The 15,084-nt window shown below is 41.7% G+C and overlaps 1 long non-coding RNA gene across 1 annotated transcript; it reads left to right on the plus strand.

The window, feature by feature from the left end:
• Positions 1-417: 417 nt before the first annotated feature.
• Positions 418-14,586, plus strand: LOC140690326 (uncharacterized). The gene is made up of 4 exons (XR_012065567.1): positions 418-658; positions 835-931; positions 7,557-7,680; positions 14,338-14,586. It is a non-coding gene; the product is annotated as an uncharacterized lncRNA (long non-coding RNA).
• Positions 14,587-15,084: the final 498 nt, after the last annotated feature.

The following is a 15,084-nucleotide window of genomic DNA, read 5'->3' on the forward strand; positions in this document are numbered from 1 at the left end:
TTTATGTTCCCCAAATGCTTCTAGCAAGTTGCCCCGTGTTTTGTTTGTCTTCTTCAATAGTCCTACCTTACTGCCTTTCAGGGAGACAAGAGAATATTATCTAGCAGGATGTTTAGAAGTAGCTTTCTTTCAAATTACACCTAACAGAGGACAGTTCTTGCCCATTGGATACTGTTGTGCTTATAAATTTTAAGGAACAGGTGACTTTTTTTTTTTTTTGCCTTGTGGGATATCACTTTCTTAGTGGGAGAAACTCTTACAACAGTGTGTACAGTTGGAATTAACATAGTGGATATGTTAAGAAATTCAAAACAGCTGATATGAAAACAGTGTGAATTGTGTGTGTGTATGTGTGTATATATGTATATATATATATATATACACACACACACATATTAAATGTGTTAACTCATGTGTCCGTGGCTTTGATTAGGGTCTCAAAGCCGTTCACAGTTTTACAGACTTACCTTTTCTTTATTCTAGCTGCAGAGCTCCCAAGGACCAGACTGACTATGAGAACAACCCAGCCATGAAGGTGTTCTTGTTCCATTTTGTCAACTACTACTCCACGTGTTTCTACATCACATTCTTTAAGGGCAGATTTGTGACTTATCCATGAGATCTGGTGTATTGGCTGTAAAAATACAGAAATGAAGAGGTGTGAATACAGCTTTGTGTTCTGACAATCTAACCTGTTTCAGGTTTTCTCTTAGTTGCCCAATGAAGAGTGTCTTTACTCTCTGCTCCTTAGATTTTTTTAGGCATAAAATAATGACTTTATTTCATGTTAGAGCTATCTAAAATTTAAATGAGATTTTCTTTCTAATATTCCAGTGTGACCCATGTGATGTCTCCTTGAACTGATGACACAGCTGACAATAATCATGGGAGGACAGCCCATCTGTAATAACATACAAGAGGTGTTAATTCCGTGAGTACTCAGTCATGTGATCTTGGGTGGGTGAGAATGGCCCACCCACCCACATCATTTTCCTGCATGCCCATCTCTAGAACAGTGGAGACTCTCTGCTTATTAAATCTCTCCAGATAAGATGATCCAGCCAAAAGTATAAACGTACCTGATGTTTAATAATTATGTTTAAATACCTTCCTTTTTATGTTTAACATAAATCCCCAAGTGCTATAGTCTCTGCTTATTAGCCCACCACTGGGGACTGACTGATCAGAGCCCATTGAGAGATGGCCCTTTTTGGGGCCATGAACTTAGTTTTCCCACAATTTCCTGCAAATTTCTCCTCCTTTTATATATGCATTTAAAAATCCATAACAGGAATTTGTTGAGTGCCTAGTATGTGCTAGTCACTGTATTAAATGTTGTACATATATGTATGTGTGTGTGTGTGTGTGTGTGTGTGTGTACAAGTTAATCACCCAAACAATCCTTATTCTTATCTTCCTTTTGCAAATGAAGATCCTGTGGCTTAAAGAGGGTAACTGATATGCCCAAGCTCTCATTGCCAATAAGAGACCACTGTGGGACTCAGATGTAAGACACTATCTCTCTGAATCCATCTTCTTCTAAGAAGAGACTCTCTTAGGGTCCTAAGGCACAGGGTTACATAAAGTTTTAAGAGACACTTGTCTAAAATAATAACAACAGAGGTTTTGACTTACTGTTCTCTTCCTAAAATGAGAAAAGCAGATGTTAGCAAAGGTCACACTGTCCTTTTGATTTTCACATAAGCCCAATCCCACATCAAAGTGGACAGTCCAGTGTTATCTGCAATTTCTGAACATTTCAAGGAGCTTACTCTATTCACTTTCTGTTGCTGTTGTAACAAGTATCCCCAAACGTCATGGTAGTAGGAAGAGAAAAGAAAAAGTCTCTACTAAACAACGCAAATTTAAACTTGTAGTTTTCTTGAATGCAGAAGCCTGCTGAAGTCAAAGTGTTGGCACGGCTCTTTCTGAAGGCCTCAGGGGAACCTGTATCTGACTTTTCTGGATTCCAGAGACCACCTGCGTCTCTTGGCCTGTGACCTCTTTTCTCATTCTCAAGGTCAGCATGGTTGTGTGCCTCTGACTCTGAACCTGTGGTCAGATCTCCTCTCCTCTCTCCCCTCTTCTGCCTCTTTCTTCCTCCTTTAACGACCCTGGTGATTACACTGGGCCCAAATCTATAATCCAGCTGGTCTCTCTTAGAGTCGACTGGTTAGCAACCTTAACCACATCTGCAACCATAGGCCCCCTTTGCCAGGGAATCTGACCTCTTCCTATGTTCTGGGGATAAGGACATAGACATATTGGGGGGGAACATTTTTCTGCCTACCACACTAACCATTTTAAGATAATTTCTGGCTTTGAGTTTCTGTTTTCATGAAACTGTTGAACTCTCTTCTGTCTTGCCTTCCACACCAGCATTCTGCTCCTGGCCAACCTAACTGCAGAGCTCGCCCCTCTCTGTGGTGTCCCCCAAAACCACTTACACAAGCAGGTCTTACTGTTGTTTGGAGAATGGGGGAGAAATTCAAACAACTTGAATTTTGAAATAAAAAACCTCCATCATTTTAAAATCTTCCATGCCACTATAAAAATATTTATTTTTTTAACTTTGCTTTTTAATTTTTAAACTATTTTAAACTTTGTAACTTTTTTAAACTTTATTTTTTCTTATCATCCTTCATTGTAGGCTCCAGAAACCTGCTCTTCTGCCCACCGCATCCAAGTTCCCTTTCATTGTTTCTCCTCCCTTCACTAACCTTCCTTCTCTCTAGCTTATTACCAAGTTTCTGTCCATTCTCTTTATAGGGCAGTTAAATTATTTTTTCTTTCTTTCTTTCTTTCTTTCTTTCTTTCTGTTTTTGCAGAGTGAACACCTTTGCGTGTCAGTGTGTCCTTCCACATTTCTTCATAATGGCTTCATCTTTCAGCTTCAGTATGGATTACTGGGGTCTGTCTCGAAACAAAGGCATTTCCCTTGTCCCCCAGCTCACCACGCCCCTCAAAAAAAGATTCTGATCTTTGCTGTGAAATGAATCTTCTTTTTCCCTACTGTGCAGTAGACAATCCGTACCCTGAGCTCACAGTCAGATATTTCCAGAGAAGTAAAAGTAGGTCATGTGCAAATAATACTACTTTTCTCTGTGAAAAGAAATACAGCAGATAGAGGAAATACTTAACTCAGATTACTCAAAAGCATTTCCTGAAAGAAATAAGTAAATTATTTAACAATAAATTTTGTTGAATCTGGTTATCTGTGAGCTATTTTTACCAATCAAGGAGGATATATTTCCTGAACTGGTACTGAGCAATTCATGTGAAATGAAACTTGCTCACATGAACTAGTTTAAAGTAAAGGATGCATTATAGTATCTGTGGTCTGTTTATACCTTCGCTTAAATAAGCACATTGTTCTAGGTTCCAGTGAGCTGAACTTTGCCTCCATGTATTTCTACTATGGGCTAAAATATTTAGGGAATTTATTTTGAATTTTGTTTCCCTTTTTTGAAAACCAGGAATTCTGAATTGTAGCCAAGTTCAAGGGTGGCTTGTTTTTTCCTCACTGCCTCTTCTCTTTGTATAAGTGCAGTTTCCTTCTTAATTTTTCATATAAAATCCTACCATACCAAAGATCTATCAATTACTCTTGCTGCACCAAAACTATACCCATTCCCAAAAATACATAGGAAGGGAAAAGAAAACTTATCAAAATTAGCTACTATTTTCATGCTATTTGAATATGTCTAAAGGAACATAATGAAATGAATTTCACCATATCTCACCTGCCTCCACCCCCCCAATCCCATGTGGGGTTCTTGAGTAGGATTCTGGGAGCAAATGAAGGAAAGTGATGCCGTGATCCAGGCTCCCTCTGGGGTCTCCCCAGCACTTGGATTGGCACTGGTATAAAGTAGGTCTCAGTCCGAGCCAGCTGAGTGAGTGAGTGACTCACAGGCATCGAATGTGTAAAATCAGTGAATTAACAGCATTCTTTGTAGGACTCAGAGAATAAGCTGAGTGCCCTGTGGCCTTCCCAGCCTCACATACTATTTTGATGTTGGGGTCATTTCTGGGAATGTTATTCTGTACTGGACAAAAGGCTAGTACAATTCCAGGGTTAAGCAACTTTCCTAGGGAAATTTTATGATAAAATATTAAGAAAAATAGTTAAATGCCCCAAATGACATAGCATTGTCCTTTGGTGTTTAGATAATGTATGGCTGTAATTTTCTTACTTTATATGTTTTCTACATTTTCCACTATGTGTATGCACTACTATATAATAAGAAAAACAAATGTTTAAAAGAGAAAATCTCTCTTCTCCAGATATGATTTGGTTAGAGGATGAGTCAGATACATATAATAAGAGAATCTTATTTACATGTGTCCATAATTCACTCTTTAAATTCAGGAACAGGAAACTCAGGAATGAAATAGATTAAGAGAATCAAAGATACTTGTATTCAAGATTAGCAAGTAGGAGTGTCCTCAACAGAAATGGTGATAATCAATAATGCAGGGATTAAATGTGATAATGAAGGTACAAAGACAACATGAAGTAGAAAATGCCACGTGGCAAGCACAGAGTAAAGGGCAATTTACTATGATTATGCCAATATGTGTGGTCAATTCCCAAGCAAATGATTGTGTAACCCCTGCTAGAGGGAGAAAGCTTCCAGCCTTGGCTGAAGAGGGGGGAGGATCCAGTGTCTGCATTTTCTAAAATGTCTACAGTTGCTTCTCATGTGCAAATTGATATCCCTGCACGAGAACCATAACCCAACAGAAAACCCAAAAGACCGAGGACAATGATGGGTGGACGACAGCCCAAGCTTTTCTGCCACAGATGAGTGGTTCCACTCAGGAAGACTGAGCAAGAGGCTCAGAGTCTTAGCTAAGGACAAGCAAGTCGGGACTTCTAATACGACCTAATGCCATCGACAGGGGAGGGCATTTCAGCACAAGAAGGGAGCGCCAGGTGATTTAACATGGAAGTTTCACCCTGGATCCATACAGTGATGGATTTGGGTCCCGGAGGGTAAAAGCCCTGCTTCCCTGTGGCATGGACCGGATTCCACAAATGCTGAGACAGGAAGTATGAGGCAGAGAAAAATTCCCCCAGGAGAATCCCGAGTCTGGGTGCCAGGGAGGGTGATGGACGAGCGTAGTCCCAGCGCCACCCGCACCGCAGGGCTCCGAGTGGCTGTGGAGCTGCGCGCCCCCGGCCGGACCTCAGACCTGCCTGCAGCGCTCCGGGCTGTGGCCTGGGGAGCGGCTTCAGCAGGAGGCTGGCCCCGTCATTCTCGTAGGTGCTGCAGTGACCCCCACCCCTGTGGCCACGGTGATCCCAAGCCAAGGGTCTAAGTGACTTCAACCCTATTTACAGGTGGCCACAGCCGGATAGCCAGTGCTGCTCAAAAGGAAGATCCCACATGGGGTTTTGCTGTGTCAGGGGGGTTGCTAATACCTGGCCTGCTTTGAATCGTTTCATCGTGACAGCAGTCTGGGCAGTGGAAGTTTCATCTCTCAATTTTATTTCAACTTTTTTTGTTGAAAGTATAGTTGGTTTACAATATTGTGTTAATTCTTGGTGTACAGCATAGTGGCTCATATATATATATATATTCCTTGTCATATACTTTTCCACTAAAGGCTATTAAAAGTTATTGAGTGTAGTTCCCTGTGCTATACAGAAGGATCTTGTTCTTTGAAACAAAAATTACTAAACAAAGTAACAAAGTAAGCAGACTAAACCTAGCCATGTATATGACACAGTTGAGTTTATCTAAGGATTTAAATGTGGTTTTGATCTCCAGGATCTCTTTATCCAAGTATCATATGTACAGTGCCTGTGGAACACTTCTCAGAAAAATGTTCTAAAATCATAATATATAGAGAATAAAGAAGAAAGATAATTATACTGAAAAGCAGATATCAAAATATAGAAATGGGCATTTGTGATACAGTAATATCTGAAATATTGGAAGAACGTGTTGAATAAGAGGATCCTGTGATGAGTCTACTAACCACAACATTCTGCCATAGCAGTGAGTGTAAATCATCTTCTGAGATCTGCAACAATTGCATTTTGAATGTAAATAAAGTTAAATAACAAATAAGCCATGAAGTGTGGATTCAGATTCAGGGGTATCTCGAGTCCATATCCCCAGCATTTCCCAGGGCTCCCTGCTCTTCCCCTAATGTCATTGAAAGAATTGGGGAACATTTGTGAAGCGAAGGGCATGTTCCATTGCAAAGAAATCTCGTAGCAAACCTGGGAGCATGGCCAGTGAAAGGTTAATGCTGAAATTAGAGGCCGTGGGAAACCAAGCAGAGGCAGCTCTTTACAAGTCACATCATATGCTCTGTGTGTGTCTACGTGTGTATGCATACAGACGTGTGGGCATGTATGATGTATACACCTGCCTTTCGTGTGAAGCCGCCTCACTGTCCAAATTTGAAATACATCCAAACGTGCAGTGCAGTCAGCCAAAACTCAGCCAGATGCTAAGTTGTCTGTTGTTGCTCTGTCTCTTCTGCTGAACTCCACGAGTAAACCACGCGCCAGCTGTTGCTTTCAGGGACAACAGCTCTGTAGGCTACAGGTCCATGCCTTGTTTCACTGCCAACTCTGATTTCCTTTCAGGATAAATTGCCATTTGAAAAGGGGGAAGCATTCAGTTGGCCCACAAGCCTTTGAGTGAGGAAAAAACATAACTTTAGAGACAGCTCTGTGGGGCAGCATCCAGAAGGGGACAGAGCATTGGGCTGGGAGTCGAGGCTGTGTTTCTTTCAAGCTCTGCACTGAATTTGAGGTGGCATGTCACTTCTTTGTCCCTTGATTTGTTCAGCTTGTATTAGGGTCTTGGACCTGTTCTATCCAACATTAGAGTATCACATTTTTGCTCGGTGACCCTCCATGGCTCCGCAATTCCTTCAAAGGGAAAAATGCCCACATCCTCACGGCAGCCTCTAAGGCTCCACCCCCAAAACCACCACTTATTTCCTATTCACTGTGGCCCACACCAGTCTCCATGCTGTCTGTCCAGCGTGAGGGACCTCCAGGCCTGTGATCACTGTTTCCTCTGCCCCTCCTCTGCCCACCCCTTTGCTTCAGTCTTTGCCTTATTCAAAGGTCACTGCCCCATCCCCACTCCTCCCTAGCACACATTCTTCGCTCTCCTTTATTTTCCTCCACAGCACTTATCACCAGCTCACAGAACCTGTATTTCTTTCTTTTACTTATTTTCTCTGACGACTTTCAGACTGGAAAGGCCATGGTGGATAATAGGAGAGAAGTGGGGGTAAAAAAGACAAATGAGGGAAGGCATCTTCTAAAAGCTAAAATGAACACCTGAAAAGGAGGTAGGAGATAAAGTAGTAGTAGTCGTTACAATTTTGGTAAACCCAAGGCACGTAGTCAGGACTAGTTTTCACAATATTTGAGGGTAGGGAGGCAGCAATAAAAAGAAATTTATCCTGAAAACAAGAAATTAAATTCTTGGGAAGATGATGTGTTCAGCTTGAGATATCAGTAATACCTTTATGACCTTGGTCTGATAATATCCTGCCTTATAATTTGATCTGTTTGACAGCTGGATCATGAATCTAATGATGCCACAGTTTTGGGAGCAGAACAGACCAACCCACGATGGGAACGGGAAAACCATCTGTATCCCATGGGCAAACTGGGGTTATTTTATGAATACCCTGAAATGAGTAAGTCATCAATGGAGATTTCTGTGCTGTCGGTTATACTAGAGTATGCTTTGGGTCTCAGAAGCATTGGTTACCGAGCCAAACAATGTCCTAGCATACTGAAATGGAGCCCGCTTTTCTCGATTAGATGCAATTATGCAGTCAGGCTTTCAAATAGGGTGCCTGTGTGTATCTTTGTCAATATTTATGTTGCACAAAGCTGAAGATTTACTGCCAAGGAATGAAATGGAATACTCATTCAGATACGTCTCCTCCATTGATTCTCAGATCCTTCTGGTCATGTCGTCTAAGGATGAACTCAGAACCGTTACTAGATGTGACTCAGCTCAGGCTGTAGCCCGTGTGGCACAGCTGTTGGCTGATATCCTTCTAAATAGAGTCATGTGAGCCAGCCAGCCTGTGCAGAAAGCCCGCAAGCACATCCTGCCTCATTGCAGCAAGGTTCACAGGGTCACCCCTTCCACATCTCACACCTGCCTTTGATATTGTTCCTATTTCTTCTGGCTGATGGTTTCTGCCTGATTCCTTGAGTGACATCATGTCACATCACTGGCTTGAATTCAGGATGAATTTGCTGATCTGGAGTATCGGTAGAACACAGATCCCCTCCTTCTCCAATGACTTTGTCCATTTCTGTACATTTGCTTGGGCTCTGTTCCTCTTTGGTTGAACTTGGTTTTGAGCTCTCAGTTGCCTTTAAATTGTTGAATCTCAAAATAGATTTCCTTAGGAAACGTTATCTTTTCTATTATGCATGGCGCACTTTTATCTACTAGAAGGCTGATGATGTGCACGTTTTGTATCTGAGCCCTTTCAGCTCACCACTGCCTTGAAGTAGTTTTTTTTTAAGCTTAGGAGACAGGAAAGGATTTTTGTCAGTAGGCTTTGCATTTATGCATGCAGGTTCTTGTTGGCAAAGGCACCCCTTTGTGCTTCCTGTTTATAAGTCTACAGATGGAGTTTTCTTTTTCCTAAATTACATTCTATATATAAAATAATTGCTTTTAACAATATACATTATACATAGAAATGCATCTGGTTCCCTCGGTGAATGAAAGGTCATCTTGTGGCATCTTCAGTCAGCTATGCTTTGTGGCCTGGTGTCTGATTTGAGTTTCATCTTTGCTTTTGTTGTGTTTAGTGACCAGGTTCCATTAAGGGTGCAGCTGCTGTCCCTGGTGTAGTAATTATGTTCGTTTATTCTTCTTATTTTCAAAAGGACTTTAAACCAATGACCTGCTATTCCAAAATGAGTCATAATTGTAAATATGTCTTATTGGGGCTATTATCAGTATTAATAATAACAACAACATTCTGGGGGCAGCATATCATTAGGTATTTTAACACACACAAAAAAAGCCTTGGAAAAAAGTTATTCTAATTAAGTCAAATAAATGTCATGAAAGGAAAAGTTGTACGCTTTTGGGAGAAATTGATAAGGCTTTTAGAAATTTATAGTCTCATTAAAATATCAATTAAATAATTCAGCCTAACTCTACCCTACATAACAGGATGGAGTAACAGCTATTCTAGAGAGATTGTTCAGATTTATTCGTTTTCCTATTATCTAAATAATCCCTGATGAATTAGAAAATTCAATCCATTTCTGAGAGTAGGCAGTCTGTTATTCTGTATTCAACGCTGGAGTGAAACTTATTTTGTGTTCTTTTCATTCATGGGAGATAGAATTTCCAAGTGCTTTTTGAATTATTTTTGTTCCTCTAAAATAAATTGCCTTTGGTGGTGATCTCCTGACCTCAATTTCCTCCTCCCAGTTTTCCCCATGATCATTAATGACACCCCACCTGCCTTTTTAGTTATGCCTCTTAGCTGCTGAAGGGGAACAGCTACTGACAGATGACCCTGGAGCCCTCCATCTGTGCTTCGTTAGGCCTTGCACCCAGCCACCAACCTTAGTCTCCTTCGCCTGAATTATATTTCTCTGCTTTTCTGCCTGGAAGGACACTTGCCAAGCCTTGGCAGGGACCCCTCCACTATTTAGAGATTATCTGCTCTCCTGTCTAGGCATGAATTGCACTTGATTCTTGTCTTGATGGTGTGTGATCGTGTCCATGTCCATTGTACTCCCCGACTGGACTGATCCTGTCGGAGGCAGTAGTCAGGCTTTTCATCTTCCCGTCCATGTCTGGAGCACCACAGCCTGGACCCTGGTTCTCCTACTTGTTTAAGTGACTTGAGCTTGGAGTTTCAACACACTCAAATAAAACTGTTAGATGAGGTGGCGGTAACATTGCCCCCAATGCCCCCACAAAGTTCTATATGACATATGGTTTTTTCTGAGTGAAATTTCTCTTTTATTTGTTTTCATGAATTCCCCACTGTCCTTTGAGATTATTAGAGTAACCCTGAGTTGTTAACCACAATATCTCTCCCCCCACCAGCGAATGATCCTGCTGCCTGAGAACTCAGACATGGGACATAAGAGAAATTATCTATCAGTCTTAAAATCTGGAAGCCATAAGATACCGTTTTGTACTTAGAGCACCCACAGCACAAACACCAGTCTCTCAAGAATTTGACACTGCCTTCACAGAGGGCAGGTGCCATAAGTGAAATGCTGTGAGGGATGAAGTGAGAGCTCTTCATCTCTGGTACTTCCTTTTCCACCCTTGCTTTGTTAACTTGATTTCCCCTTCATATATTATGTTCTCCATTTAATTTACTGCATTTAATATCAGTTGTTCTTCAACATCTCCTTGCACCCGCCCCCTCCATTCCCTCTCTCTCCAGTGCTCTCCCACCCACGCCTATCCTGCGCTCTCCAGGACCAGGCCTGTCTCCCCCACGCCCTCACCACTGTTCTGTCTGCCCACCACCTGCACTCACATTTCCTTAACTCCGCAGAATGAACTTCCCAAAATGGCAGCTGAGTAACTGGGGGGGATTGTAGACCTCTCATCTCTTTACTGATTCATTCATTTATCCAACCAACAAGCATTGAGCACTGCTATGCCAAACACTGTATCAACTGCTGGGGAGACCAAAACAGGTAAGACTTGGTGTCTGCATTCCCCAGGCTAGGCGAGGCATGGCGAGTAGTTGATGGATTGCTAAGCAGGTGAACACAAATTGGACTTCCTAGAGCTGGAAATATTTGAACTGAATCTTGAAAGGTGAAAGGACGTTAGCTCTCTATTTTGTGGTAGAGGGAGTGGACACTTCATGCAGAGAGGTGGAGACATATATGTGTACACAGCATGAAGCGGCTTGGCCAGACTGAAGAACAACAAGTAGGGCTAGAACAAAGGATCCATAGGTGGGAATGTCAGGTGCACAAGGCCTCTGTCACGATGGGCCTTGTGTGCTTAGACTTCAATGTATCCTTAAGGAAGCAGGGATATATTGGATTATTTGTAAGTAAGAGAATTGCATAATGTTTATGTTGCAGAATATCTGGTTATTCTGGCAGCAGAATGGAAGATACTATTTTAGGGGGAGAGGCCCATGTTTTGGGGGGAAAGGATATTTCGGGGACCAACGCAGGTAACCCAGACAACAAATGGCACACGCCTGCTGAGAGGCCGTGGGCAGAAAGAGAGAGACATGGGCGGCAGAAGTGGTGACTGCTGCAGTGGGGATTGGAGGGCCGGGGCGGCGGGCCGCAGAGCTGCTGAGGTGACTTTCCAGTGACCCATACGGAGAGCAGATCTGCAGGGGGAGTGTAAGGAGAGGAGCTGGTTTCGAGGAGATGGTTCTGTGTGTGTCATTTTGAGTGCGAAGTGTCTATGGGACATATAAGGAGTGATGTCCGTTGTTAAGCTGGATTCACCAGTCAGGAGCTCAGAGGAGCTGTGGGTGAGGCCGTGGGGGCGATTCAGTCCTGCCAGGTGGAGGACTGAAGACGAGGCCCTGGGGAAAAGGGCCATGTACATGGCAAATGGGAGAAGAGAGGTCCACCAAGAGAAAGAAGAATAGCAGTGCAGTTGAGAGAAAACGATTTGAGGCAACACAGAGAAGGCTGTAACCTGGCTTAAGAGGAATTTGAACACTGACTAAAGGGAGCGAAGTGAGAAAGGGGGGGGTGTGTGGGGCATAAAAGCAAGGGCTAAAGCCCACCTTTAATTGTCTAAACTGAGGAAAAGGCGGAGTTGGACTACACTAATGTAGCCTTTAAAAAACAGATCTGTGTGTATCTGTGTGTGTGCATATGTGCACACACACTTTTCTGCCTGGGCTTTTAAAATTTATTTAAGTAAAACAAAAATTAAGGGGGGAAAATATTCCACTGAAAGGAAAATATTTGTCCACGGCAAAAGCTACCTGGTAATCAAATAAACAGGAGCTGAGAATGCCCACTGGTTTGAAACACGCAGCCACCGGCAGTGCAACTCCTGTATCAGTGCCGTGGTGGGGCTGTGGGGGATGCAGGGCTCTGAGCCCTGGAGGAGTCATCAGCGCAGGCACTTCTCCAAGAAACTGGACTTTAAAGGGAAGAAGAAAGTATAGAAAGTATCAGAGAGCAATACAGGTCCGTGAGAGAGGGTTGGGAGAGGGTCAGCTTTGTTTTACAGGGGGCGTTTCTGGCCTTGCTGAGTTGCTAGGCCTTTGCTCTTGTTGGTCTTTGTTCCAAAAGCTTTTTAGAAAGTTCTTCTCGCTTGAATATCTGAACAGATTAAATCATGTTGGGTTATTTCTAGTGTTTTATTTTTAATTAAAAATTTTCTGGAATTTATTTTAATGTCAAAATTGAGGACAGTGTACCAGGCCTTCTAATGATTTAGCTAATTACACCAGTACCTGAATCCACTGATTTTAAGTGTCAGTTTTATAATATTTCTAAAATCTCTTAAATATCCACGTCTATTCTTGAAATGTGTTCTATTTCATTCATTCTCTCAGTGCACTATTTCTATACTGTTTCCATGACCATAGATTAATATCTCCTAGAGTTGGTCCTATTTTATCCTTTTCCAGAATGTCCCTAATATTACAAATTCAAACATCCCTCCTCATTATTTTATTTGTATATTTGTGTATATTTCTGGAAGAAATTTAGGATCACCTTTCAGAATTTTTTCTTAAATCCATTCAGGATTATTAACTAAATTTGCATTCAGATACTAAATTTATTTTGGAGAAAAAATGTTCAAGTCCCCCAAATTTGAGTCTGCCAACTGAAGAGGATGGTGCATTCTACTGTTCATTCAATTATCATTTTTTTCTCTTTTTAAGTCATTTATCAGAATCATTTTAACATTTTTCATTAATTTATTTCTGAATAGTCTGTGCCTTTGTTGTCATTATAAATGATATCTTTTCTGGGTTTGAAGAGGGATGATTGCTAATGAAGTCTTAATTTCTAGTTTCTCTTGAATAAGAAAGGGATCTGACAGTGTGGGGCCCTCTTTCCAATATGGTGACTGTGAGCAGTGCATTTCATTAAGATGTCCACTTGCCAATTTGCCAGTGGCTGCACCCACTCCACATATTTCTGCTACTTACCTGCCCCCTGTAGGCAGATGTGTTCATGTAGGGTTAGGTGGGTTATGGAAACATATACTGATATCACTGCTGCCACGCTGCTGACCCTGTGGCATCACTAACTCTGGTTCTTTCTCTGTGACCTCCCTGAATATGACAGCTCCTTTTAGGCTGTGGACATGAGGCTTCTTTCCAGCACTGTCGGTTTTTCTGCAACACACCCCTGCCTCTCAGGTCAGAAGCAAATGTCAGCTCCTCCTACCCATCCACCCAATCCACTGTCTTGCCATTCCTGGCCAGAGTGGTCCCTATCCCTTGACTGAGCAGTAACACTGAAGGGACTACAAACTTGCCTCTCATCCACTGTCTTAGTTACATACCTGTGCTAGTTTACTTAAAAGTCTGCCAGTTAGGGTCTAAAAGTCTTTTAGATCTCTGGCCTTATCATTTCTAACTGCTCCCCCACCCCATGGAACAGCTTACCGCAGATCTCTGCTGCCCCATCTGTAGCAATGTCCTGTAAATTACAGACAGAGAGAAAAGAACTTCTAAGCCACCACCATAACTTTGACTTCCTGTGACCACACAGACCATAGAAATATCAAGATAAAAATTCCTGAAGAAGGATATTTTGCTTAGGAAGACACTTTAATTGCATACCTTTCTGTGACTTGTAATAACTTCATAGACTCTCTGAATGTGCTGCACTCACCTTCCCAGACTCAAGGGAGCTTGCTCACTTGCCTATTTTCAGTGCATTTCCTCCAACATTCTCTATGCAGAGCTTTCCCAAAAGTACATTCCTTATTCCTTTTTAAATTCTTATATACAACCACAGTATTCTTTTTCTTAATCCTCAATGACAAATCATCTTCCAAGATTGTATTATCAACACTGAGAGTGAATAATATGCTTCAAGATTCCCAAGTTTATTACCAGCAAATAACTATGATTGGTTGAAGATTTTTAAGTATGTTATTCCTACTAAGGTTATATACGTGAAAGAAACAGTTTGTAATGAGTCTTCTTCCGAGAGATTTTATATTTGCCTTTTGTTTGGATTCTTTCACTGTTGAATAATATTATTACCATGAATGTCTTTTCTCTTTGGGATTTAGTTCACCATTTGCCCCTCTCTCTTTACAGGAGTAGAGGAATTGTTGTTGTCCTTCCATCCATCCACCACTCCATGTTGTGTGTCCATTCCTTTAACAGGTATTCAGTTTGGGTTCACCACCTTATCTGTGGCCTCTTTCCAGTGGCCCCTCCGTTGGCTCTGGAGAACAATATATTGCAAATCAGAGTGGGTATGTGGAAACTTGACTATCCAGTATAGACGCATGGTGCCAGAAAAAGCCCAGGACATTGCAGCGTGGCAGCCCACCATGCAAGGAACAGCAATTCTGGCTGTGGTGGACCAATGTGAGTAAAAAGGCTTCATGGGCTGAAGACTTTGAAAAGTCCAAACATGCATTGGCATTGCTTCCTAAGGAATCCAATGTTGGGTATTGTTTAATATGAGAGGGAGATGCTAACACTATCATTGCTATAAACAACATATTTGTTGTAACTGTAATTGTTATTATTTTAATATATTTTCTTTATAATTTTTATTTGTGACTTACAAGAGCTCTTACAGAGGCAGTTGTTAAGAAGCGTGGCCATTATACTGTTGCTGAAGTGTTAATTCAGTAGAAGCATGGTAATAGTATTAATAAGTACTCACTCATTTGATCCTCACATGGCTCTAAAGGTTACCCAGCAGTGCTTGTATAATGGAGATAGAAATCCATCCATTTAAGTGTTTGCAGAAACTAAAATAAGAGCAGTCATTCCACCGTATTTTACCATAAATTCCAGACTATCATTTTAAAGTAGGAACTACCTGATGAGGCCATAAAAACCCTTTGTGAATCCCCAATCATTCATTACATTCCTGGACCCTGGGGCAGAGGTTCTTCT

This window comes from Vicugna pacos, chromosome 30 (assembly GCF_048564905.1).
Source record: "Vicugna pacos chromosome 30, VicPac4, whole genome shotgun sequence".
In the NCBI taxonomy this organism is placed as follows: Eukaryota; Metazoa; Chordata; class Mammalia; order Artiodactyla; family Camelidae; genus Vicugna; species Vicugna pacos.